The following is a 25314-nucleotide window of genomic DNA, read 5'->3' on the forward strand; positions in this document are numbered from 1 at the left end:
AGATTAGTCTTTTTTTACATCTCCATCAGTGCTCTTGGGTGACCAGGTACATTGTAAACAAGCAGTAATATTTTTAAAGGCATTGTTTTGTCTGAGCAATAGATCTCAACAGTGGCCTTAAAATATTCAGTAAACCATTCTGCAAACAGATGGGCTGCCATACTGGCTTTGTGTTTCATTTATAGAGCACAGCCAAAGTAAATTTAGGATAATTCTTAAGGGTCCTAGGATTCTCAGGATGGTAGATGAGCATTGGCCTCTTATAGTCAGTCGTCAACTGAAATGCCTTTAACAAGACAGCCTATCGTTTGAAGCTTTGAAGCTGGGTATTGACTTTTTCTCTGAAGCTATGAAAGTCCACTTCATTCTGTACTTTTATGTTATAGATTTGGTTATTTTTATAAACTTCATGAACTAGTCTCTGCTATCTCCAACTTTTCTTCTGGAATTCTTGAACTTTTATCTCTATGGAATTCAGGAGCTTTTGGTTTGGACTAGGCTTTGGCTTAAGGAAATGTGGCTGGTTTGATCTTGTATCAAGACCAATAAAAGTTCTCTGTATCTACAATAAGTTTGTTTCACTTTACTTTCATTCTGTGTTCACCAGATTAGCAATTTTGGTTACCTTCAAGAACTTTCCCTTTGCATTTACAACTTGGCTGCTGTTGGGTGCAGGAGGCCCACCTTTCAGGCCCTTTCAACTTTTGACATGTCTTTCTTACTAAGCTTAATCATTTCTATATGTTGATTGAATGTAAGAGGCATGTGACTCTTCTTTTCCCATGAACACTTTAGAGGATATTGTTGGATTTGTTACTAGAAAATATTGTGAGATTAGTTATTATTATGTAGTCTAATTCTATAACTGTATCTTGGAAAATAGGGAGGGAGATAGGAGTATGTCTCATCAATGGAGCAGTCATAAGACATACAATATTTATCAATTAATTCACCATCTAAGATAGATGCAGGCCATGGCATCCCAAAGCATCTATGATAGTAATATCAAAGATCACTGATCACAGGTAACCATAAAAGAGGTATTAATAACAAAATTTTCAATATTGCAGGAATTACCCAAATGTGACACAAAGACATGAAGTGAGCACAAGCTATTGGATAAATGGCATTAAAAGACTTGATCGATGTAAGATTGCCAGAAACCTTTAATTTATATTAAACATAATAATAATATCTGATAAACGTAATAAAATTAAGTATACCTGTAGAGCATTATTAAATACAGTTACCATGTTATACATTTGATCCCTGTAAATTTTTCATCTCATAACTGAAAGTTTATACACTTTGACCAGCATCTCCTCATTTTCCACAACCAGCTGGTGGAAGCCACCATTCTAATCTGTGTTCACCAAGTTCAGATTTTTATATCACACATATATAAGTGAGATAATACAGTATTTGTCTTTCTGCATATAGCTTATATAACTTAGTACAATGTCCTCCAAGTTCATTCATGTTGTCACAAATGGCAGGAGGCCCTTATTTTTGTGGATGAATAATATTTCACTGTATATCCATTTTATAAACCACATTTTCTGTACAAATTCTGCCATCAATGAGCCCTTAGGTTGTTTTCATAGTCTAGCTATTGTGAATCATGCTGCAATGAACAGGAGGGTGTGAATATATCTTTGAGACTGTTATTTCATATTATTTGTATGTATACCCAGAAGTAGTTCTGCTGGATCATATGGTAGGCTTATTTTTCATTTTTTACAAAAAATTTATATTGTTTTCCATAATGACTATAGAATTTACATTCCCACAAAGAGTGTACAAGAATTCCCCTTTTTTCACGTCTCTGTGAGCACTTTTTGTCTCTTATCTCTTTGTTAGTAGCTATCCTAACAACTTTAAGGCGATACATCAATGTAATTTTGATTTGCATTTGCTTGATAATTAATGATATTGGAAATATTATCAAATGCCTGTTGGCCATTTCTATGTCTTCTGTGAAAAAATGTCTAGTCAGATTTCTTGTTCATATTAAAATCTGATTACATATATATATATATATATGATATTGAGTTATACGTGTCACATATATTTTAGATATTAACTTTAACTTTTTATCAGATATATGGTTTACAAATAATTTCTTACATTCTAACTGTTGACTTTTTATTTAGTTGATTGTTTCCTTTACTGGGCTGAAGTTTTTTAGGTTGATGTAGTCCTAGCCATCTATTTAGATTGCCTGTGCTTTTGAAGCCATATCCAAAAAAATTCATTGCCAAGACCAATATCAAGGAGTTTCTTGTCTGAAGTGCTAAGAGTATTCTAAATTTAATTATATATGTACCTTTATCAGAGGGTATTATACACTCATATGTTTTCATCTTGTTTCTAAGAGTTATTTTGTTAAAATTTGAATAACTCATTTTAATATTACTTCAAAGGCAGGGTTAGTGGCAACAGGCTTTCAGATTTCATTTTTGGGAATGACACTTTCCTTTATTACTGAAGGACTAGTTTTTCAGTTCTGCTATATATTTTTTTTTCTTTCACCCTTTTGACTGTATTATGTCACATTTTCCTGTCTGATCAGCAATCTGCTGAGAAATCTGTTCATAACTTCATAGATATGTCATTGTATGTGACTAGTTATTTTTATTTCACTATTTTAACATTCTCTCTTTGTATTTAAATTTTGGAAAATTTCAAATGACTTGTCCTTGAGTTTGCTGATTCTTCTGCATAATCAAATCTGCAGATGGAGCTCTCTGTTGAGATACTTTTAGTTCTACCATTGTGTTATTCAACTCTACATTCCATTCATTTTGTAATGGCTTTTCTTTATTAAAATTATTTTGTTCATGCATTGTTTTTCTGATATCATTTAGTTGTAAATCTGTGTTCTCATACATCTCATTGAGCTTCTTTAAGATGATTATTTTTTAATGCTTTATCAGGTAATTCTTAGATATTCATTTCTCTGGGATTGTTTATTAGAGCTTTATTATATTGTCTTTGGTGTTGTCCTATTTGTTTGATCCAGTTGATCTAAGGAGAACTGAGTTAGTGTATTAGTCCATTTCACACTGCTGATAAGGACATACCCAAGACTGGGCAATTTACAAAGAAATACTTTTATTGGATTCACAGTTCCATGTGGCTGAGGAGACCTCACAATCATGACCGACAGTGAAAGGCACTTCTTACATGGCAGTGGCAAGAGGGAAACAACTCTTTTTAAAACTATCAGATCTTGGGAGACTCATTCCCTGTAATGAGAACAGAACAGGAAAGACCTATCTTCATGATTCAATTCTCTCCCACTGGTTCTCTCCCAAAACATGTGTGAATTATGGGAGCTACAAGATGAAATTTGGGTGGGAACACAGAGCCAAACCACATCAGTTGGTGTCTGCATTTAAAGGAGCAAATATTTCTTCCAATCTTTACAGGTTGATTTAGCAAGTAAAGGCTGTCTTCTGTCAGTTCCATGGGCTGATAGAATCACAACAAATATCGTAATCAAACAGGGTTGTAGCCAGGTTATGTAGTTGCTTCTGTCTGTAATGGGGTCCACATTTGGCAAGCTGGTTACCAGAGTTTTAGCAGATGTAGATTCTCTCTGGTACTTGGGCAGATGGGACTGTGTCCAAGATTTTGGTAAGCTGGATGGGTGATGATACATGGGAGCACTTCAGGGCTGTCAGTTGGGTCTACAAATGGTGGGCCTGTTACTGATAGTGTAGACAATTACGGCTCCTACTGGGTCCCTGGTAAGGCTCCTAATAGGTCAGGAGACCTGTCTCAGAGCTGTCAGAACTGGTCCAAAACTGAAGCTCAGAGGTGCTAAAGGTGATTCACAGAGCTGCTGAAAAGGTCCACAGCCAGAAGTGTGGTCTGTAGGCCTTTATCTGTTGACACAGATAGGCATGTCTTTAGTTGGTTTCTTGGAAGCACAGAACCACCCCAAGATCATGACTGGCAAGGACTAGACTGGGATATAAAGCCACTTAAAACACACAGTAGGACTAAAGTGAACAGATCTGCTTCCAGATACCTAGATGGGCATGTATTCAGATGATTCCTTGGGCCAATTGGACTGTTTCCTAACCAGGGATAGGAGAAACTGAAGCCAGGTTACCTTAAGATCTGCAGTTGAATCAAGGTTGGTAGATCTGCCTCTGGGAGATTAAAAGGGTGTGGGTCCCTTGGTGGGAAAAACAGCTGCTGGACTATGGGTGGGATGAGTTGGAGTCAGGGGTCAGAAGCCCTTTAATATCTGCAGCTGGACTGAGGTCAGCAGGTCTGCCTCTGAGGGAACAGATAGATATGTCTCCCAGCAACTAGCTGGGAAGGTAGGACTTCTGTACTGTCGCGGGAAGAGGCAGATTCTGGCTCACACAGCCACTTAAAGATCCACAGTGAGGCAAAAAACTGAGGGCTATGTTTTCATTCAGGGGAATAAACAGGTGTGACTTCCGTGTTCCTTGGAAGATGGTTCTGATGGCAGGACCAAGTTAAAATGAAGCTTCATCAGAGTTCACAAGGAGATGAGGCTGTTTCAGTTGGGGCTGTGGTCAGTGAGCCTGCCACCTGGGGGAAGGCCTTCCCTATCAAAATTTCCCTCCTTAGTCTTGAGTTCCATTGGAGTTTCTCAAGCTTTGATCTTGATCTCAAAGTTCCTACTATGAGGCCGAAACAATTTTATTTATGAATGACTATCAAATTATTGTTTTTGTGAAAGGATATAAATGTGGGAACTTCCTGTTCCACGATTTTGCTTATGTCCTATATCCTATTGCTTGAAATTGATATCAGCCTTATATGTAAAATGAATTCATGAAAATAGCATGTAGTTGCGTCAGGGTTTTTCATTTTGTCAGAAAAATCTCACTTTTAACTACAATTAAACAATAATTTTTAAGGTAAGTATTAATAGGATTTGGTTTAAATCTATCATTTTACTTACTGTTGCCTATTTTCTTGACTTACATATATATATTTTTCCCATATCCAGAATTTAAGTTTTATTTCAATGTTTAGACTTGTTTTCTGTTTACTTTTCGATTATTTTGTGTGCATGTGATTCTGCATTACTCTGCTATTTTCATATTAGCTACATGTTCTTGTTGATATTTTTAGCAGTTGCTTTGGGTTTATATATCATAATCATAGGTTGTAAAACACCACAAGCTATGAAGTCAAAATCATTTTGTTACAGTTTGCTTTGAAACAGTCAATGGTCTCTTAGAGATTAAAAATATATGTTTTTACATTTACCTACATATATCTTTCTATGTATATATGTTTATATGTAAATATGTTTATATTTATATATTATATTTATATACATATAAATATGTGTCTATATAAAATATACATAGAATATATATGATTATTAGAAATCTATATACATAGAAATATATATATATATATTTCTTTCTAATGCTTTTTTCTTTGTATAGTTTTCTTTCTAATGGCCTTCACTCTGTATTAAAATTGCAAGGTTCAAACTCAAAAAATGTGGGTTTTTTTAAGTGTATGTCTTACAGTAAACTTGTGTTATTCTAAAATAAATTTCTTCAATTTTATGTTTAAATGACATTTTTTGCTAGGTATTGAATATTGAGCTTTTTTTCTTCTTTTGACAATTTAAAGATGGTATTTGGATTCTTTTTCTAACCAGCACAATTTTTGTGAGAAATCTGTTATTATATTTGCCCATTCTCTGTAATGTAATATTCTTTCTCTAGTTGCTTCTACAAATTCATCTTTATAATTGGATATCAGCAACTTGATTATGATGTATTTTGTTTTTTGCAGGCTTCATGGGGATTTTTCAACTTTAGCTCTTTAAATTTTATTATATTTGAAAAATTTTTACACTATTTCTTTAATTATTCCTGCCTCTCTCTCTCTCTTTTTATTTTCGGTAGGAGAGCACCCCAAGATATTTTCATTATTTTTAGTCTTTTTCTAATAGTGGTTCATTGTGGTCTTTGTTCTGCAATATCTAATCTGATTTTATCCCATCCTTTTATTCCATCAGTTTTTGTTTGCTTATTTTTTCCCTCTTTAGACATTGTATGGTTGATCTTCCATACTTCTATTTATCTAATTTTCATATCTTCAATTTATTTTATTAGTATGTTTATCATTCCCTTTGCATCTTTGAGCACATTTAAAATATTACTATCTGTTTTATGCTTTCTGCTGTAATTCCATAATGTCAATTATTTCTGTTAAGTTTTATTGATTACCTTAATTCTCTTGCTTATTAATCTCATTTGTTGTTTCTTTGCATGCTTAATTAATCTTGACTGTATAATAAATATTTTGAATTTTGGAGGGCTCTGAATTATGCTTTATTTCTTCAAATTGTCTGGTATTTTTTCTCACTGACAGTTAATTTTCTAACTTTGTTACTTGCTGTTGAGCTTCATTTTGGCAAGTTCAAAGCAGTTTTTATTCTTAGGTTAATTTTGCTTTGTTTTAATATAAGGCATTCTAAAGACTCTCCATGGGTGTAATATGATGTCTCTTTGTCTGTTGTGAAATACCACTGTTCAAAGCCTTGTATGAATTCTGATCATTGTTCAGCCTACTGCTTTCCAGTTGTCCTTCCCTTAAGGAGAAATCTTAAGTTTTCTTTCAGTCATGTGCAACCTTTTCTTCCCTTGCTCTCTGCAGATCCATTTCTAGAGACCTTACTTGCCTATGTCTAAATTCTTCTCAACTCAGTGAGAATTTTAGGTTTTATTTTGCTGTCTGTCTCTACTGTGGCCTGGAAACTGCCTTCAGGCACTGCCTTGGGAGTAATTATTGGGTTCACTTCCTTTGTTCTCTTTCTTTCAATCAATATTCACAATCTTGTGCAGCCTGTTATCTAAAGTACAAAAGTAATTATTTAATATTCTTTGTTATTTACATTTTTCACCACAGGAAGAAAATTCCAATATAACTCACCTTGTTTTTGAAATATTTTTTTCCCTTGGATTTTCAGTTCATGTCACCAGCATCATCCCTGTTGCTAAGACCTAAAATCTTGGTGATACTTTTGAGTCCTTTATTTCAACATGCTTCCTATTTTACCTTTGGCCTCTAGCTCTCCAACAGCCCCTAAACTGTCCTTTTCCTCACCCTTTCTTCTCTAAAGTCCAGTTCCCATTTTTCTTAAAACCTCTCATTAAATCTAGAGTGAAATAAAATCTGTCTTACAAATGGTACATGATTTGGTCTCACCTCAGCTTTTCTAATCTATGTTTGCAAATTCTTGTCCTGATTCCGTGATATTCACCTCCCTTTGTTGTCCTACTGCTTGGATTGCTCTTCCATTAAATAACCCACTATTGGACCCTTGTCATTATTTAACCCTAGTTTCAAATAGCTCCTCTTCAGGAAATCCTTCCCAACCAACGTATCAAATATATTCCCCCCTCAGCCACTCTTTTCAATTGTCCCATTTATCTTATTATAAACAATTATCACCCAAATTATATTAATTATGTATTTTTTGTTATCGAATGAATGCCTCACTATGGTGAGTTTTATCAGGGAAGTGGCACATCTAATTTGTTACTTTCATATCCCAGTAGAAGTCGTGGCTTATTCACATTTATCTTAAAAATTTTAGACAACAAATGTCCCTGGCCAAATGAGTGACTGAAACAATTCAAAGCTTCATTATTTGATTATATTGAGGGAGACTTGGAAATTGCCTTTCAGAAAAACCGTGGGACAATTCACGGAACAAAAAAAAGAGATGGACTATACTATTAAGAGAAAGAGTGGCTTTTAGTGAAAAATGAAGCAGAGTTTTTATATGGCTTAAAGAAAACCCAGGGCTATGTATAAATGTGAGATCGACATCTGGTTTCTGCTGGAAAGTCAACTCAAATACCATATTCTCAGAAAATACAGTGTGAAGATTGATTTGGGATTCTGAGTCTAGAAAGTCTTTACCTGAAGGCTTTTACAATGTATGTGTTGCTAGGCTGTAAATAAAGAAAACTTCTTTTTAAAGTGACTTAGCTTCTCCACTGAAGAGTGGGATGGATGTCTCATTCTTATAAGTATAACTTAAAAATCAATGTTATGATAGTCTATTGTTTTAGAAAACAAAATTTCTCCTTGAGTTATAAAACAGTAGTATTTCAAAGAAAAGGGCGGAGGATGCTATTTGTATGAATTGCTGCACTCCTGAGGGGGAAAAAAAAAAGTTTCCCATTAAAATTGCAGCTGGCTTTATGTGTCGGTTATTCCAGCCTGATGTATGGCTGGGAGATTTTACTTTCTAAGTTTGCTACTATTTTTTAGCATGGGTGAATGAGAGAATAAATTTTGTAATCAAAGGAAATGTTTAAAGTTCTCGACATGCAATATGCTAGTATTCTGCAGTTTAAAATGGGAACTTAAAAACAAATTTTAACTTTTGTAATTGTAATAAAAAACATAAATCAAAATGTTAAAGAGTGCATTATAAATGGAAATATTAAAAAACAAAATTTAAAATTTTATTCTGATAAATACAATATTGCATAAATTACGTAAATACCAACATGTATACTAATTGTATGAGTGCTAGTCATATAGTCGTAGAAGAATTGACCTGACACATTTAGAAAGATTCTATACCAAAAAGTGATTAATACTCTTTGGCAAACATATATACTCTTTATCCTTTTTTTTTCTTTTGTGAAAACACAGCAACAGCTATTGGATATTATTAACTTCCAAATCATATATATGATTTGTCATATCATACAGGCAACAAGTGAGTCAACATATAAAATAAGATGCACAAAATTAACTCTCTTTCTATGGCACCATCCTCCTTAATTCACTTAATGACTGTTACAGTTATGACACATTTTGAAAACTAAAAAAGAAAGAAAAATCCTAAATCAATTAAATATTTAAAACAGTCGAAATTAATGGAAATTAAAGTATGGGCTATATCTATAAGAGAATGAGAAAGATTTGTGTTGTTTACCTGTGGTTTTATGTGTGAAAAAAGACACAGCATGTAAAGGTCCTATCTTTACATTGTTGCCACATTCTGTGTAGTAATAATTTCTGTGCTTGTTTTCTAAAGAATTTATAAATGAATATGTGATACTATTAGTCAATGAACCCAGGTTAATTCTGTTATTTACATATTTCTATTTATATTTATTCGCTTTTTTCAGAGACAACAAGGACATAATGATCAGAAAAAAACACTAATTAAAAGTCTATAGGTCTGGCTGGGCTTGGTGGCTCACGCCTATAATCCCAGCAATTTGGGAGGCAAAAGAGGCCAGATCACCTGTGGTCAGGAGTTCAAGACCAGCCTAGCCAACATGGCAAAACCCCATCTCTGCTAAAAATACAAAAATTAGCCAGAAAAGGTGGCATGCTATTCTCTCCTTCTTTCTTTCTCTTTCCTTCTACTCTATGTTCATGAGTTCGATTGTTTTGATTTTTAGATCCCAAAACGAAGTGAGAACATGCAATGTTTGTCTTTCTGTGCCTGGCTTATTTCACTTAGCATCATGATCTCCAGTTCCATTCATGTTGTTGTAAATGACAAGACCTCATTCTTTTTTATGGCTGAATGATTTTCAATTTTCTTTTCTTTCTTGAGACAGAGCCTCGCTCTATTGCTGGGCTGGAGTGCAGTGGCGTGATTTAGGCTCACTGCAACCTCCACCTCCCAGGTCCAAGAGACTCTCCTGCCTCAGCCTCCCAAGTAGCTAGGATTAGATATGCCCGCCACTACACGCAGCTAATTTTTTGTATTTTAAGTAGAGACAGAGTTACTATTTTGGCCAGGCTGGTTTCAAATGCCTGATCTCATGATCCACCTGTCGCAGCCTCCCAAAGTGTTAGGATTATAGCCATGAGCCACTGCGCCGGGCTGAAATTCAATTTTATATCTTCATCATCGCTTACATTTCCTAGGACCTTTATGCAGGTAATCTATGCTTCTTACTTCCTGCCATCCACCCCTGACCCAACCCTGGTCAATACTAGTTTGATTTCTGTCTCTAAATATGCATTTTTCTGACCAGTGAAACATTCATGTAAATCAAATCATGCATATATATTATTTTATAACTGGCTTAGTCTATTTAGTATAAGCATTTTTCTACACTCATGTAGTAGCATGCATCAGCATGTTTTAATTGAAGAAGAAAATTCCTTTATATGGAATTTTGTTTATGCATTCACCAGTTGATGGACATTTGAGTTGATTCCACTTTTGGCTACTATGAATAATGCCTGCTTCTAAGAGTAAAGAGTTTTGCTTTAATTTCATTGTTGAGACTGCTTTAACATATTTTAATTTTATTTGATTTATTATTATTATTTTGCCTTATTACACTAAGTAGAGCCGGCAGTACAATGGTGAATGGAAATAGCAAATGTAATTTTTTGGCTTGTTCCCAGTCTTACAGGAAAATGCATTCAGTCTTTCAACATTAAGAATTATAGGCCGAGTGTGGTGGCTCACGCCTGCAATCCCAGCATTTTGGAAGGCTGAGGGTGGCGGATCACAAGGTCAGGAATTCGATACCAGCCTGGCCAACATGGTGAAACCATCTCTACTAAAAATACAAAAATTAGCTGGGCGTGGTGGCATGTGCCTGTAGTCCCAGCTACTCGGGAGGCTGAGGCAGGAGAATTGCTTATACCCGGTGGAAGTTTCTTCTATTTCTAAGCTTTTGAAAATAACTTTCTAAGATTTAGCTTGACTAAAACTATTCTTATTTCACAATTCTAATTTATTGATAGTTTTGGCTAAAATTATTTGATGAGTTGGATATAAATTCCATGAAGTGTTGTACTCTCAGTATTTCTTGCACACTGGATGCTTGATATGTTAATAACAGTGTTGCCCTGTGTTTTTGGTATAGGCCTATATTCCATAAGTTTCTAATTGCTAAGCCAAGTTCAGTATTTGTTGGAGGAGTAATATGACCTAGCAGGTCCAGTTTTTCTGAATGTGTTTATTCAAATAGTCCTTTCAATAATTACTCCAACAATTAACTAAACATACCTCTTTCACAAACAGCTCTGTAATTGGGAAGTTAGTGTTCCAAGCTTGGAAATTTTTTTAAAATGTGTTCAATTTTATTTATATTTTCTTGTGTAAGTAACGTCTATTATTTTCCCTTTAATATTTTTCATCATTTTTCTACCCTCATTCTTATAATTTCTTGTCTGTGAATGGTAAGCTGACTTATACTGCATTCTCCAAGAGCAGACCACGAACACATGTAAGGTGAATAATATGTTCCAGGACAAGCAGGTAGGTGACCGGGGGACAGGAAAGGGGGAGAAGCCATGTTCAGTGGTGATTTCGTGCAGTGTCAGCCTGAGTCTGAGCCTGCAGGGGAGCTCTAGTGTGTAAGATACCCAAGTGTCAGTTCCAGGCTCGTACAGTCCCTCATGACTCAAGGTCACCTTTGAGGGTTGGAAGTCATATCCTATCAGAAGCTACAGGATCTATACATGTACTGGGAAAGTAGCTCCAGCAGCCAAGGAGAGTCCTCCAAAGACAGAATTGGACACAGAACATAAGAAGCAAATGCACACAGATCTGAATGTATTCCTACAGATAACAAAAAGTATCTGAAGGATTTGCGTGGAGTACTAACAGTATCCACTATACTAAATTGTTATGCTTTGCATTAGATTTTTATGCTTTACATTAATATCATGTATTCTTAAATATCTTTTGTAAATATTCCTTATCTAAACTTCTTAAAATTGTACTGGCTTCAACTATGTTCTAGGGCCAGAATGAGGTATAAACACGTAGCATTTTCATTTTAATGAAATGTATTTTGATAACATTATCATTCAAAAAATAGAATGTATTATATTATGCATAGTGGATTCCTGATATCTAAATGTGATTAGCTATAAACAAACAACAATGTTAGGTGGGAGATTATCCATATTGTCCCTCTCAATTCTAAAATTCTGATTTTCTATAGGATTATGAAAAATACTTGGGAATGTATTATATCTAATAATTTATTTCATGTAGTTCAAAGTAATAAAGCATTTCATATTATTGTCTTCCCTCTTACCATAATAAAATGATTAATATTATGTACAAATTGAAGAAAGAAGTACAGAAAAAGAAAGCTTCACAAATGAATGTACTGTAATAGACACCAGTACAGCAATATTGCTACAAGTTTCTCCCATAAATGCTCTTTCTCATTTTGGAAAAACAATTGCATATTAGTTGTTAGTTTTAGAGAACTTTATATCTTGAAGATGCATTCTGTAAGAGAGAATATATTTTTCTAAAGAGGTAATTGTTTTGTCTAATTAATCACTTTCTTATAAATAAGTCAACTGCTTGTGATTCTTTTCTTTGGTATTTTTCTGTTTAGGAAATAATATTATTCAATCCACTTTTCAGTGTTGGACAATTGGAAATACTAATGATTTGCTAAACTCTTTCATAGGCTAGGAATGACAAATTTATAAGGAAAATTGAATATTAAATCTCGATACTGTCATTTTTACAGAGCAGAAGTCAGTGTTGACATTGAAGAGACAGTATAATGTCATTCAAAATGTAACTTTAAAAAATGCTGAGAAATATTCAATTGAAATAGAAATTATCGAAAATTGGAGGGGAAAAAACAACAGCATAACATACCTTTACCAATAAGACCATTTGATATTTTCCCGGTGGATAGAAGGATATAAACGTAATATGGAAATGTGATATATTGCCAGAAAGTGCTACTCCACTGCGGGATCTAAAATAAAAAGTGAAGCAAGTACCATTGGGAATAGGAGTATTAGCTTTATTTTCTTCTCACGCTGTCTGCTGATTCTCTGTACGGATATGCTGGTACCTGCATTTGTATGTATGTCTATACCTTTATCTGTGGTAGAATTCTATCAGTTTCATTTAATTTAATGCAGAGAGAATTAAAACAATGTTATTTGTCAAAGGGAATCATTCATGGCTGCATGAGCTGACAAGAAAGGGTGAACAGAGATGACGCCCCATGAGATTTGATTGTAGAAAGACAGAGAGAAAAATCTGAATTAAAGAGGCCGCTAGTAAGGTGTCAGTGCACAGTATCTGGAATTGCATAATAAGAAACAGTGCAGTCCTTGGCCTGTACCAGTGCCTGTAATGACCAAAACAAAAAGAGTGTCAGATAATTCAAAGCTGGTGGCAGGCCAAAAAACACCGAAAATTTTATGTAGAAGAGGAAAAAGTACGAGACTAACTGATCTAAATTGAGGGGGAAAGCTTATGAAAAATATTAGAGTTCTTAAAGTTTTATGATTAGGTTTCAATGATTTTATTCTTTATTTCAATAATTTTACATTTTAGTTGAGCCGCTAGGACCAATACATTTTTATGAGTTAATTTAGAATTGCACTTAGGCAATAACTGATAGCTAATTCTAAGACTGGACCTACCATGTGTTGGGCTCTTGTTCTGAGCACATTACATGATTTAACTCATGTAGTCATCTCAATAACTATAATTTGAAACAAATTTTGTGACAAAATATTGGTTGTCATCTTTAATTCTATGTTGAATATTACAATGGAATTGTCAAAGGAATCTGATGGTGATAGAGAATATAAATTACTAATCACCTGACCTCAGGGGCTAAGTATTGAACTACCATTTGTAATTTACAGCAAAGAAGGTTTGAAGTATCACTTGTGTATTAGTTTTCTAGGGTTTCCATAACTAAGTGCCATACACTGGGTGGCTTAAGCTACAAAAGTTTTTTGTGTCTCATTGGTGGAGGCCAGGAGTTTGACATCAAGATGCCAGTAGGGCTGGTTCCCTCTGAGAGCTGTTAAGGGTAGATCTATTCACCATCTCTCTCTTTGACTTGTAGATGCACATCTGTGTCTCTTCACATTATCTTCCCTCTATGCATGCTTATTTGTATCCAAATTTTATACCCTTTATAAATACACCAATCGTATTGAATCAAGGCTTACCATAATAATTTACTCTAACTTGATTAACTTTACAAAGACGCTTTCTCCAAATAAGGTCACATTCTGAGGTTCTGGGGGTTAGGACCCCAAATCATTTTAGAGGTGGGGGAACACTATTCAACCCAACTCAACTTGATTTAAAATATGGGGTCTATTGCCTTAAGATTTTGCTCTGGGTCTAATAACAGGCTGTTAATGATTCAATCTTGTTGAAGAGTCCACGCTATTCCTCAAGCACTACTAGATAAGAGCTGTAGTGAGTTTTCTGTCTTAAAATACTAATGTCCCTAGTTAAATCACAACCTTTTAACATGATACTATAGCGTTGATATGTTTGACTTTGTGCCTCACCCAAATCTCATCTCAAATTGTAATCCACAGGTGTCCAAGGAATGACCTGGTGGAAAGTGATTGGATCATGGGGGTGGTTACTGCATGCTGTTCTTGTTCTCACCAGATTTGATGGTTTTATAAATGACAGCTTTCCCTACACTTTCCCTTTTTCCTCTCCTGCCACCATGTGGAGAATGTCTTTGCTTCTCCTTTGCATTAAGTCATGATTGTAAGTTTCCTGAGGCCTCCCGAGCCATGCAGAACTGCTAGTCAATTACTCTCTTCTTTATAAATTACCCAGGTTTGGGTATGTCTTTATAGCAATGTCACAATGGACCAACACAATAGCATGTTTATTATAAACCTAATTTTTGAATTTATCAATTGTTTTAGTTTGCTTGGGTTGCCATAACAAAGTAACCAAAGCAGGGTGGCTTCAAAACACAGAAATTTATTGTTTCACAGTTCTGGAGCCCGGAAGTCTGCAATTAAGCTATTTGGTAGGACCATGTTCCCTATAAAATCAGTAGAGAAATTCTTTCTTGCTTCTTTCTAGATTGTAATGGTTTGTTAGCAATCTTTGGCATTCTGTGGCTTGCAGCTATGTCCCTCTAATCTCCACTTTCCTTGTCATTCAGCTTCCCCTGTGTCCGTCTGTGTCTCCACATAGCCTTATGAAGACTGGTCTTATCTCATCAGAAGCCCACAGCATGCCAGTATGATCTCTTCTTAAATAATTACACCTATAATGACTCTGCTGCCAAATAAGACCACATTCTGAGATATCTTGGGTTAAGACTTTTCTTCCTTGGGGTCAAAATTCAACCCATAACAACAATCAAAATGGCATAAATTTTCCAAGGATGGCCATAATGTAGAAGTTTAAACATATTAATGATAAAATGTTTAAAGGGAACAATATAAATAAAAAATAAAACTACCAAATATACTGAGACAACAAAATTAAGTTCAGACTCAGAGCCTTTTTCAAAGAGGCTTTAACAAGAGCGAAGAAAATCAATTTTTTCCACATGAAACATCTGAAATATCACTTTCTGCTGCCTCCAGCTTGCCTGCTTTATGTTCATCATTGCCTTGTATTTTCTCTACCTCCTCTCTTCTAGACCCCAGTTCCTTCATGTAGGCCCTTAACTGGAGCCTTGAACTTCTGTCAATTAAACTATTTACTCATCAGTTCATCGTAAGAAGGAAAATAAAGTCTTCCAAATGATGCTTTAAGAAACACTATTAAAACAGAGAATAACCTTCATTAGGGACTAAATAAAGCAAGGAAAGTATGGCAGTACTTAGATCAAGCTATGTCTTACCTTTAAAATTTGATTGAGCTAAAAGGAAAGTGGTAAATTGGAAAGATGCTTTAATAAGAGACTTATTAAATGTGATTTTCAAGATTCTTTAAAGAGCAGTCTGGGTGGAGACCTGGTAGTTGATGTGAAAATAACTCTCTCTCATAAATAAAGAATTTAAACAGTGAACTGATTGAGAGATAAAATAAATGTTAATAGTAAACAAAAGATTTGGAGGACTTTTAATCTGTGGTTAAATTAATTAGGAAATACCAGTACTCTGCCCTCATGTAACCATTCAATGTTTTAACATTTCAACTTATAATTATTTTACCAGTACTTTATGAAGGAGAATCACATTTATGTTTCTATAGTTTTGGAATGCTATTGCCCAGTGTAGATCTTTTAAATATGCCTGAACCAAACTCCAAGTTAAATATTATTGTTAATGAGTCTTACGTAAAAAATCAAAAGTAGAAATACCAATCTGTTTATGGAATAAACACTCCACACCAACTTGTCTGGCTATTTTCAAAAGGATTCAATGAGAATTAACATAGTTTATATGTATAACATAGCACAGAATAAGTTATTCATTTTTAAGTCAATATATATTCCATATTTGTTGAAGATAACTAGGAGGCGGAAAATTTAATTTTGAATACAAACTTTCACTGTCTTTGGTAATTAAGATTTTGAATAAAGGAGAAAACAGTTCTATCTAACAATTATATTCTCCAGGCTATGATAAATATTTTATTGGCATAAACCAGACACAACTAAAAAGTGGCAAAAATAATATCTTACAAAACAACGGTATATATGAGCTTTAAAGTAGAAAACTTTTTTTTTCATATATATATATATATATATATATATATATATATATACTAAGGCCAGGGGAATTGAAGGTAGGTTACCTTACCATAGCTCAACATTTTCCACATCTGTTTGACAATAGAAAGTTTTGCTTTTATAAAACCCATGACAAAATTTTGTAGCATAGACCTTAATTTAGGAAAAGAAGAAGTGATTACAACATGAATAAAATAACAGTTTCTGAAATAAAACAAGTAAAGATTAAATAAACAGTTGAGGAGAATAAAGTGGTCTTTTTCAGAAGTTACTAGAGTTGCCTATTGCCTATTCCTACCATATGAAGTGGGAATAAGAGATCTATATTACTGTAAATAAATCAGCCAGGCGCGGTGGCTCATGCCTGTAATCCCAGAACTTTGGGAGCCTGAGGCGGGTGGATCACCTGAGGTCAGGAGTTCAAGACCAACCTGGCCAAAATGATGAAACCCTGTCTCTACTAAAATTAACTTGCCCTGGTGGTGGGCACATGTAATCCCAGCTACTTGGGAGGCTGAGGCAGGAGAATCGCTTAAACCCAGAAGGCAGAGGTTGCAGTGAGCCAAAAGCACACCATTGCACTCCAGCCTGGGTGACAAGAGTGAAACTCCATCTCAAATAAATTAATTAATAAATAAGACTCCTGAAAATTAATATTAAGAAAGATATTTGTGAAGTAAATAACTCAAATCTGATGTCGAATTTGAGTCTAATATTTGTGTTAATTTTGTAAGGTGCTATTATGCTATTTCATGGTTTTTGTTTGTTTGTTTGTTTTTGCTCAAAATACTTACTGTGGGGAATTAATTATTGAAAATAAAGAGATGCATCTTGTTATGATCTGAATGCTTGTTTCTCCAAAATTTGTTTGTCCAAATTCTAACCCACAAGGTGATGGTATTAAGAGTTGGGGCCTTTGGGAAGTGATTGGGCCATGAGAGGGGAGCATGCATCAATTTTAGTTTAGTTACAGCTACAGGAATTAGACTAAGAAGTGCAACTCGTCATGGCTTCACACTGTAAGTAAACATATTTTATATATATAGACTATTAACACAAGAAAAGATAGCATATTTTACTTATTATTTTTGATCATACCTAGTTCACTTTCATAACTGATTTTTTTTCCATTTATTGTTTATTTACCTCTGTGAAGAAAGCTTTGAACTCTATAAAATTGTCTCAAAAAATTCCCTTACCCCTTCTATCATGTGAGGACACAGCAAAAAGGTGCTACCTATGAACTAGGAGTTTAACCCTCCTAGGTAGATGCCAAATCTCATATCTTAATTTTTGACTTCCCTGTCTCCTAAAGTGTGGGAAATAAATCTCTGTTCTTTATAAACCACACAGTTTATGGAGTTTTGTTATAAAAGCCCAATAGACTAAGATAGGTTTTAATTTTCATTCAGGTATCAAAGTAGCTTGGACACTGGTGTCTGATTTGCTGAAATCAGCTTTTTTTTAATATTGATTTATTGAAATCAGCTTTTCCAGAATAGCGAGCATAAGTCAAACACACAAAAACATATATAAACACATTCCCAAATATAACTGTCAAAGAAAAACTTTGATTTGTATGCTTTAAATTTATAATTTATATATGTATTTTAGGACATACTGGAAAACATAAATTCTCAATATTCTTGCTAAAGTATAAATCATATAATTTTATAAAATATTAGTTTCTGTACTCCTAATAAACAAATAAATCAAGCATGGATGAAAAATGAAACTTGAAAGCATTTTTAATTTATACATGTATTCAGTTTTAACAATCTAGATACTTAAAATAGAATTGTTTTATTAAACAATGAAAGGGGCTGGGCATAGTGTCTCACACCTGTAATCCCAGCACTTTGGGAGGTAAGGCAGGTGGATCACCTTAGTTCAGGAGTTTGAGACCACCCTGACCAACATGGCGAAACCCCATCTCTAAAAATACAAAAATTACCCAAGTGTGATGGCAGGAGCCTTTAATCCCAGCTACTGGGGAGGCTGAGGCTGAAGAATCCCTTGAACCTGGAAGGTGGAGGTTTCAATGAGCCCAGATTGCACCAGTGCACTCCAACCTGGACAAGAGCAAAACTTCGTCTCAAAAAAACCACAAAATCCCAAAAAACAATGAAAGGATATTTTAATTGACTATTGGTCACAAAATATTATTATGTCAAATATTTGTGATATTAAGATATTCATAATGCTGCTATGAGAATTAAGACATACATGCTGGCCGGGCTTGGTGGCTCACTCCTGTAGTACCAGCACTTTGGAAGGCCGAGGCAGGTGGATCACCTGGGCTCAGGAGTTCCAGAGCAGCCTGACCAATGTGGAGAAACTCCGCCTCTACTAAAAATACAAAATTAGGTGGGCATGGTGGAGCATGCCTGTAATCCCAGCTACTCGGGAGGCTGAGGCAGGAGAATCGCTTGAACCCAGGAGGTGGAGTTTGCAGTGAGCTGAGATGGTGCCATTGCATTCCAACCTGGGGAACAAGAGTAAAACTCCATTGCAAAAAAAAAAGACATACATGCTGATTATAAACTACATATATCCTTAAACATGTGTATTTACTATACACAATTTAAAGACAAATGTGTACGTATATCTTTATCATATACTTACAAAGTAATTATAACAATGCATGCATATTTAACATACATAGCACACTATGTAAAAGGACTTCTTAGGCATTGCATTTTTTAATAAGAAAATTTTGGTAGATTGGTTCTTCTCAACCACTACTTTTAGTCAATTATTCAGCAGAATATATTTAAAGAATGAGGAGATCTTACTGAATTACATCCAAGCTATATCTTTGGACCTTCACAAGTAACACAGAGAATATGAAGAGTTGCCTTTTTGTTTTATTTACTTCTTAGCCCATTCTCAAAATCTAAGTCAAAGAGGTAATCTTTTCATTTTTCTCTTTCCCTAATATCATTTTTAGTCTTTTCAGGAGAGTCACTGTTATTTGGAGTCATCGTTTAGAGTACACATCTGATGTCTGAGAGATTTGAAAAATGAGCTGCGTCTCTCACTTCTCCAATGCTCTTTTTCTTTATGCATGCATTAAAAAATAAGATCTAACTACTCACTTCTGAGCAAGATTTGAGTGAGTTCAAGTAAAGTTTTCTTCACAGAGGTAAACGAATAATAAACAGTAAAAAATCAATTATTATGAAAGTGAACTAGAGCATTACATGATAGAAAATAATGAATATAACATGCTTTCTTTTCTTGAAGAGTTCAGAGTCTCTATATAAAAATATGATTAATTGTAGTGTGAAGTCACTATGCCTTCTGCTTCTTAGCTTAACCTCCTTTAGCTGTAATAAAACTAACATTTAAAATACGTTACTCCCCACCTAAAATCTTTTTATAGGGAACTAGACCTAATAAATACAATCTTTTGGGATAAACAAAAAATATTCTAAGTGATGTTTTCTGTCAACTATTCAAATGCCACCTTTCATTTCTAGACATCAAGTGATTTTAAATTATTTTCATATGTTTGAAAACAGCACACTTTTTCAGATCTTTATGATTGTGTTCAAATTATATAGAGTGTCCTTCTCCTTTCCTGTCATCTTGCACATTCTTACTTGTGATGATTCGTTTTACCTGTTAAATTGGCACACTGTGTTACCCAATTGCTTGATCAAACACTAGTCTAGGTGTTGCTGTTAGAGTATTTTCTAGATGTGGTTAATATTTACCATCAGTTGATTTAAGTAAAGGAAATTACTGTTGATAATCTGGGTGGGCTTCAATCTGTTAGTTGAAAGGCCTAAGAGTGAAAATTGGATTATCAGCTCCTGCCTGAGTTCCTAGCCAGCCAGCCTGCTTACAAATTTTGAACTTACCTGCTCCATGAATGTCAAACTTGTCAGCCCCCATGTTCTCCTGCCCCCATGTTCTCCTGATCCAGTTTGTCTGTCTCTGTCTCTGTCTCTGTTCATCTCTCTCTCTCTTTCTAGGTAGACAGATAGATGTATTGATCAATAGCTAGATAGATAGAGAAAATGGATAATTATCTATCTAATCTATCTATAGATCTATCATCTATATATCTATGTATTTATCTATCTATGTTTGTTTTTATTCTATTTCTATATAAATTTCTCTTTACATATAACCTTAACTGATAAATATTTAATACCAGGAACTGAGGTGGTGCTGTAGCAAGTATTTTAAAAAATAGAAGTGATTTTGGAATTGGGTAAATGATGGAAGAAGTTGGAAGATTTCTGCAGCTCATGATAAAATATAAATTAAGCTCAGATTTTTTTGAAGAGACTGTTGTTAGAAGTATGAATATTTGATAGTGATTTTGATGAGGATTCAAAAGAAAGTAGAGAAACTTCATATTTTCTTAAACAATACATATATTTTAAATAAAATGTTACTAAAATATGAAACTTAAAGGTGCTTCTCATGAAGTCTTAGGACAGAAATGAAGAATATGTTACTAGAAAATGGAGAAAAATAGCTCCATGTTATAATGTGGCAGAAAACATGCATGAACTTGGGTGTATACGGCATGAACTTGGAAATTTAGGGAAAGAGATTTTCAAGCAACTTATACAAAGTGTAGCCTGATTTCTTTTTGCTACATGCAGTAATAAAAGAAAGGAAAAAGATTAAATAAGGAAGAAATCATCAGAAAACAAAATTAGAAGTTAATGATTTAGAAAAAGAGACGACTCATACTAAAAAAAGATAAGAAAGCATGCTCCGGAAAAAACATCAAGGTTGTGGCTGTACAATCTTGTGTTGGAGAAATGAGGTGTGTGAACTAGAGATTCTATCAACCACCTCTGCTGAAGGCAGGAATAGAGATGGGGTGATCCTGGAAGGAACTGTGGAGGATCCTAATGTTTTATGGTAAGGACTTTCTTGACATTTATGGAAGACTGAGAAGCTTTTTGAGAATCTTATGTCAATGGAAACACTGCCAACTTGTACTGAGTGAACAGAGACAGGAAAAAATTAAAGAGGGCAGTTGAACTTCCAAAATTCTCCAAGCAGGAAATGCACCGGGGGGTAGGGCTGCAGTTTCCTCTGTTGGGCAGCAGAGAGGAGCTACTGCCTAAGTGTCTGAGAAGACAGAGCATTGAGCCAGAGAGGGCTGTTCTCTAGCCTTGAAACTTAATGAAATTTGCTCTTCTGGATTTTGGACTTGCTTGAGTTCCTTGACCTGTTTTTACCTTCTTATGTATTCCTTTTGAAATGAGAATGTCTAGTCTATGCATATCTCATTATTGTATTTGAGAAAATTAACTTTTTTTCCCTATATTTACAAGTTCACAAATAGAAATAAATTTTGCCCCAGGATGGACCACACACAGATTTCTACTGACAATTTAGATGATCTAGAAAATATTATTTGAGAACTTTTGAGTTTATTATATTTAGATTATATTTTGAATTTAGTGTTGATGCTGGCATGGGTTAGGATTTTGGCGGAATGCTTGGATCTTGCAAATGTGTTTTGAATATGCAAGGAACAAAACTTTGATGAGAAAAGGGCAGAAGGAGAACTGTATTGGGTTAAATAATTTCCCTGCAAAACTTTTGGCCATCTCGAACCTACAGATATGACCTTATTTGGAAATAAGATCTTTGTATATGTAATTAATTATGATGAGGTCATAGTGGATAAGGGCAGAAATTAAGTTTAATGACTAGCATCCTTATAAGATACACAGACACATACAGACGGAGAAGGCAAAGTGAAGATGGGAGCAGAAATTGTAATGATGCAGCTAAATCCAAATATTGCCAAATAAATAAGGAAGGATTCTTTCATGGAATCTTTGTCATGGGCATGACCATGCCAGTATCTCATTTTAGACTTCTAGTCTCCAGAACTGTAACAACATACAAATATGTTTTTGAAATGACCTAGTTTTGCTAAATTGTTATGATAGTGGACCTAGGAAACTAAATATGGTACATTTCCCTCTGGTCTCATCTAACAACAAATGGTCTCTATAAGGCTTTTTCAACAGCCACCAAAGTAAGTGTCTTTTCATCATACACACATTGTTCCCTTTGCATTGTCATTCATAACACTAAATATAGCATACAAAATTATTTGTCAATGTGCATGTCTACTAGTCTCATATTGCCTTAAGCTGACATGTGTCTTCTTTGTTACAATGCTAGTATCTACAAAAATGTCTGTGAATGCTATTCTCTGATTTTTTTTGAACTACTTAATTGTGGTACCATTATTGTGCAACAAATTGTACACATATAAAATATATATTTTACTGAGTTTTGACATATAAATACTCTCATGAGATTATTACCAGAAACAAGATATCAAACTTCAATGTTAAAAAAGACTGTTTAATTGAATGAAACATTTTCTAGTTTTGATAAAACAAATCATCATAATTTAACAATGCAGGTAAAATGAGTTTAGTCCATTGATGTCCTTATTCAAGGCAGGAACAATACTGGCAATGACATAAAGTGAAGTACAAATCAAAACAGTATGCAATATTGAAGCTAACTTCATCATTAAAATAGAAAAGGCTTGTGCTAAAGACAAATTATTTGTAATACAGTTTGACAATATTATTAAGGGAGATTTCTTCGCAACTGAAATGAGCTCAGTATTTTGCTTATAAATTGTATCTCAGTATTAATTATAATTATGAAGGATAAATATACAAAATAAAGGAAAGCTCATTAAAGATAGATTCACCTCATTATTTTCTTAATTATTTTACACCACATAATATTCTATTTCCAGAAATAAAGCACCCTTGAAATTTGCAAAAAAATTAAATGCTGTTTTTCACAGACACCAGATACAAAAGAACACCATCCAGTGAATTCACACATAAAAGTCTGAAAGATTATAAAAGCATTTTAATTACTGGGTATCAGCTAATGATATCTCTATAACTTTGATAAACTTACAAAAACAATTTTAGTAAAAATTCAAAACTGTCTTAGAGCTTTGAAATTAAACAATAGACAATTTTATCAAATAGCAAAGGAAGTTAGTTTACTGGACGAAAATGTAATAAATATTGAGAAATTAAATAATACTACACAGAATTATGAAACATGGCAAAAATTTGAATAAATAACATATTTTTTCTCTATTCCTTCGCTCTAGAATTAATGAATCTCTCATAGCAAGTTTCTATATTTTGAAGATTACTATGTTTTCTTTTACCTCATTAAATATACTTATTTCATTTAAAATTAATCATATATATATATATATATATATACATATACGTATATCTAGCAGGATTTCTGGTTTTAACTTTTACAGTAATAAATGTTAAAGTCATCTCTTTCATATATACAAGAGGAAAAATTTGAAAAAAGAATAATTAATGATTTTTTAACAATTGAACATGGAATGGAGTTTATAGAGCTAATCACCACCCCAAAATCTACAGAGACTCATGCAAATGTATGTTCATCACAGCATTATTCACAGTATCAAAGACATGGAATCAATCTAAATGTCCATCAGTGATAGACTGGATAAAGCAAATGTAGTACCTACATACCATGGAATACTACACAGCCATCAAAAGGAATGAGGTTATTTACTCTGCAACAACATGGATGGAGTTAAGAGGATATTATCCTAATGGAACTAATGCAGGGACAGAAAATCAAATACCACATGTTGTCATATATAAGTGGGAGCTATACGTTGCATACAAATGGACACTGGGAGGGGAACAACAGACACCAGGTCCTGCTTGAGGATAAAGGTTGAGAGGAGGAAGCAAATCAAAAAACTACCTATTGGTTACTTCACTTATTACCAAGGGGATGAAATAATCTGTACACCAAATCCCTGTTACAAAAAGCTTACCTACATAACAAACCTGAACATGTACCCCTGAACTGAAAAATGGAAGTTAAGAAAAAGGAAGAGAGAAAGAGAAAGAGAGAGGTAAACTGAGGTAGTCACAACAAAGATCTGTTTATCTGGAGAAAAGGTTGAGGTAGCCATAGACATAAGGACTCCCCAGTGGTAATACTCATTAATTTCTGACAGCCAAATATGGGCTGGATTACACGAATTAAGGCAGTTTCATAGAATGGCTATTATTCCAACTAGAATAGTACCTATTTTGAAATAAAATATTCTCTGTAACAATGAGCTGCTGTCCATGAGACAGACTGCTATAGTCCTATCCCAACTGAAAAGAGTATTTAATCCAAGTTGGCATTATTTATTTTTTACCAGAAGGAAGGCCAATGAGTGAGTTGTCCAGGTCCTCGTGGTTTGGAGAAAGAATTGAACACAACATACAAAGTACAAAAGAACAAAACACAAAAACAAAGCCGTGAAAGCAGGCATGTATTAAATCAAGAGAATACTCCACAGGGTGGGAGTGGGCCTAGGCAAGGCGGTCAAAGGTCTGGTTATAAAGTTTGCAGTTTTTTGTTTGATGGTTTGTTTGTTTAATATTTTAAGTTCTGGGATAAATGTGCAGAACATGCAGATTTGTTGCATAGGTATACCTGTACATGTGCCATGGTGATTGGCTGCACCCATTAACCCATCATCTACATTAGGTATTTCTTCTAATGCTACCCCTTCCCTAGTCCCCCACCCCCATGCAGGCCCCGGTGTGTGGCGTTCCCCTCCCTGTGTCTATTTGTTGTCATTGTTTAACTCCCATTTATGAGTGAGAACATGCGGTGTTTGGTTTTCTGTTCCTGTGTTAGTTTGTTGAGAATGATGGTTTCCAGCTTCACCTGTGTCTCTGCAAACGACATGAACTCATCTTTTTCTGTTTGCATAGTATTCAAACAGTGTATATGTGCCATATTTTCTTTGTTCAGTCTATCATTGATGGGC

This window comes from Sapajus apella, unplaced genomic scaffold (assembly GCF_009761245.1).
Source record: "Sapajus apella isolate SASKATOON/1434 unplaced genomic scaffold, GSC_monkey_1.0 scaffold11, whole genome shotgun sequence".
Classification (NCBI taxonomy): Eukaryota; Metazoa; Chordata; class Mammalia; order Primates; family Cebidae; genus Sapajus; species Sapajus apella.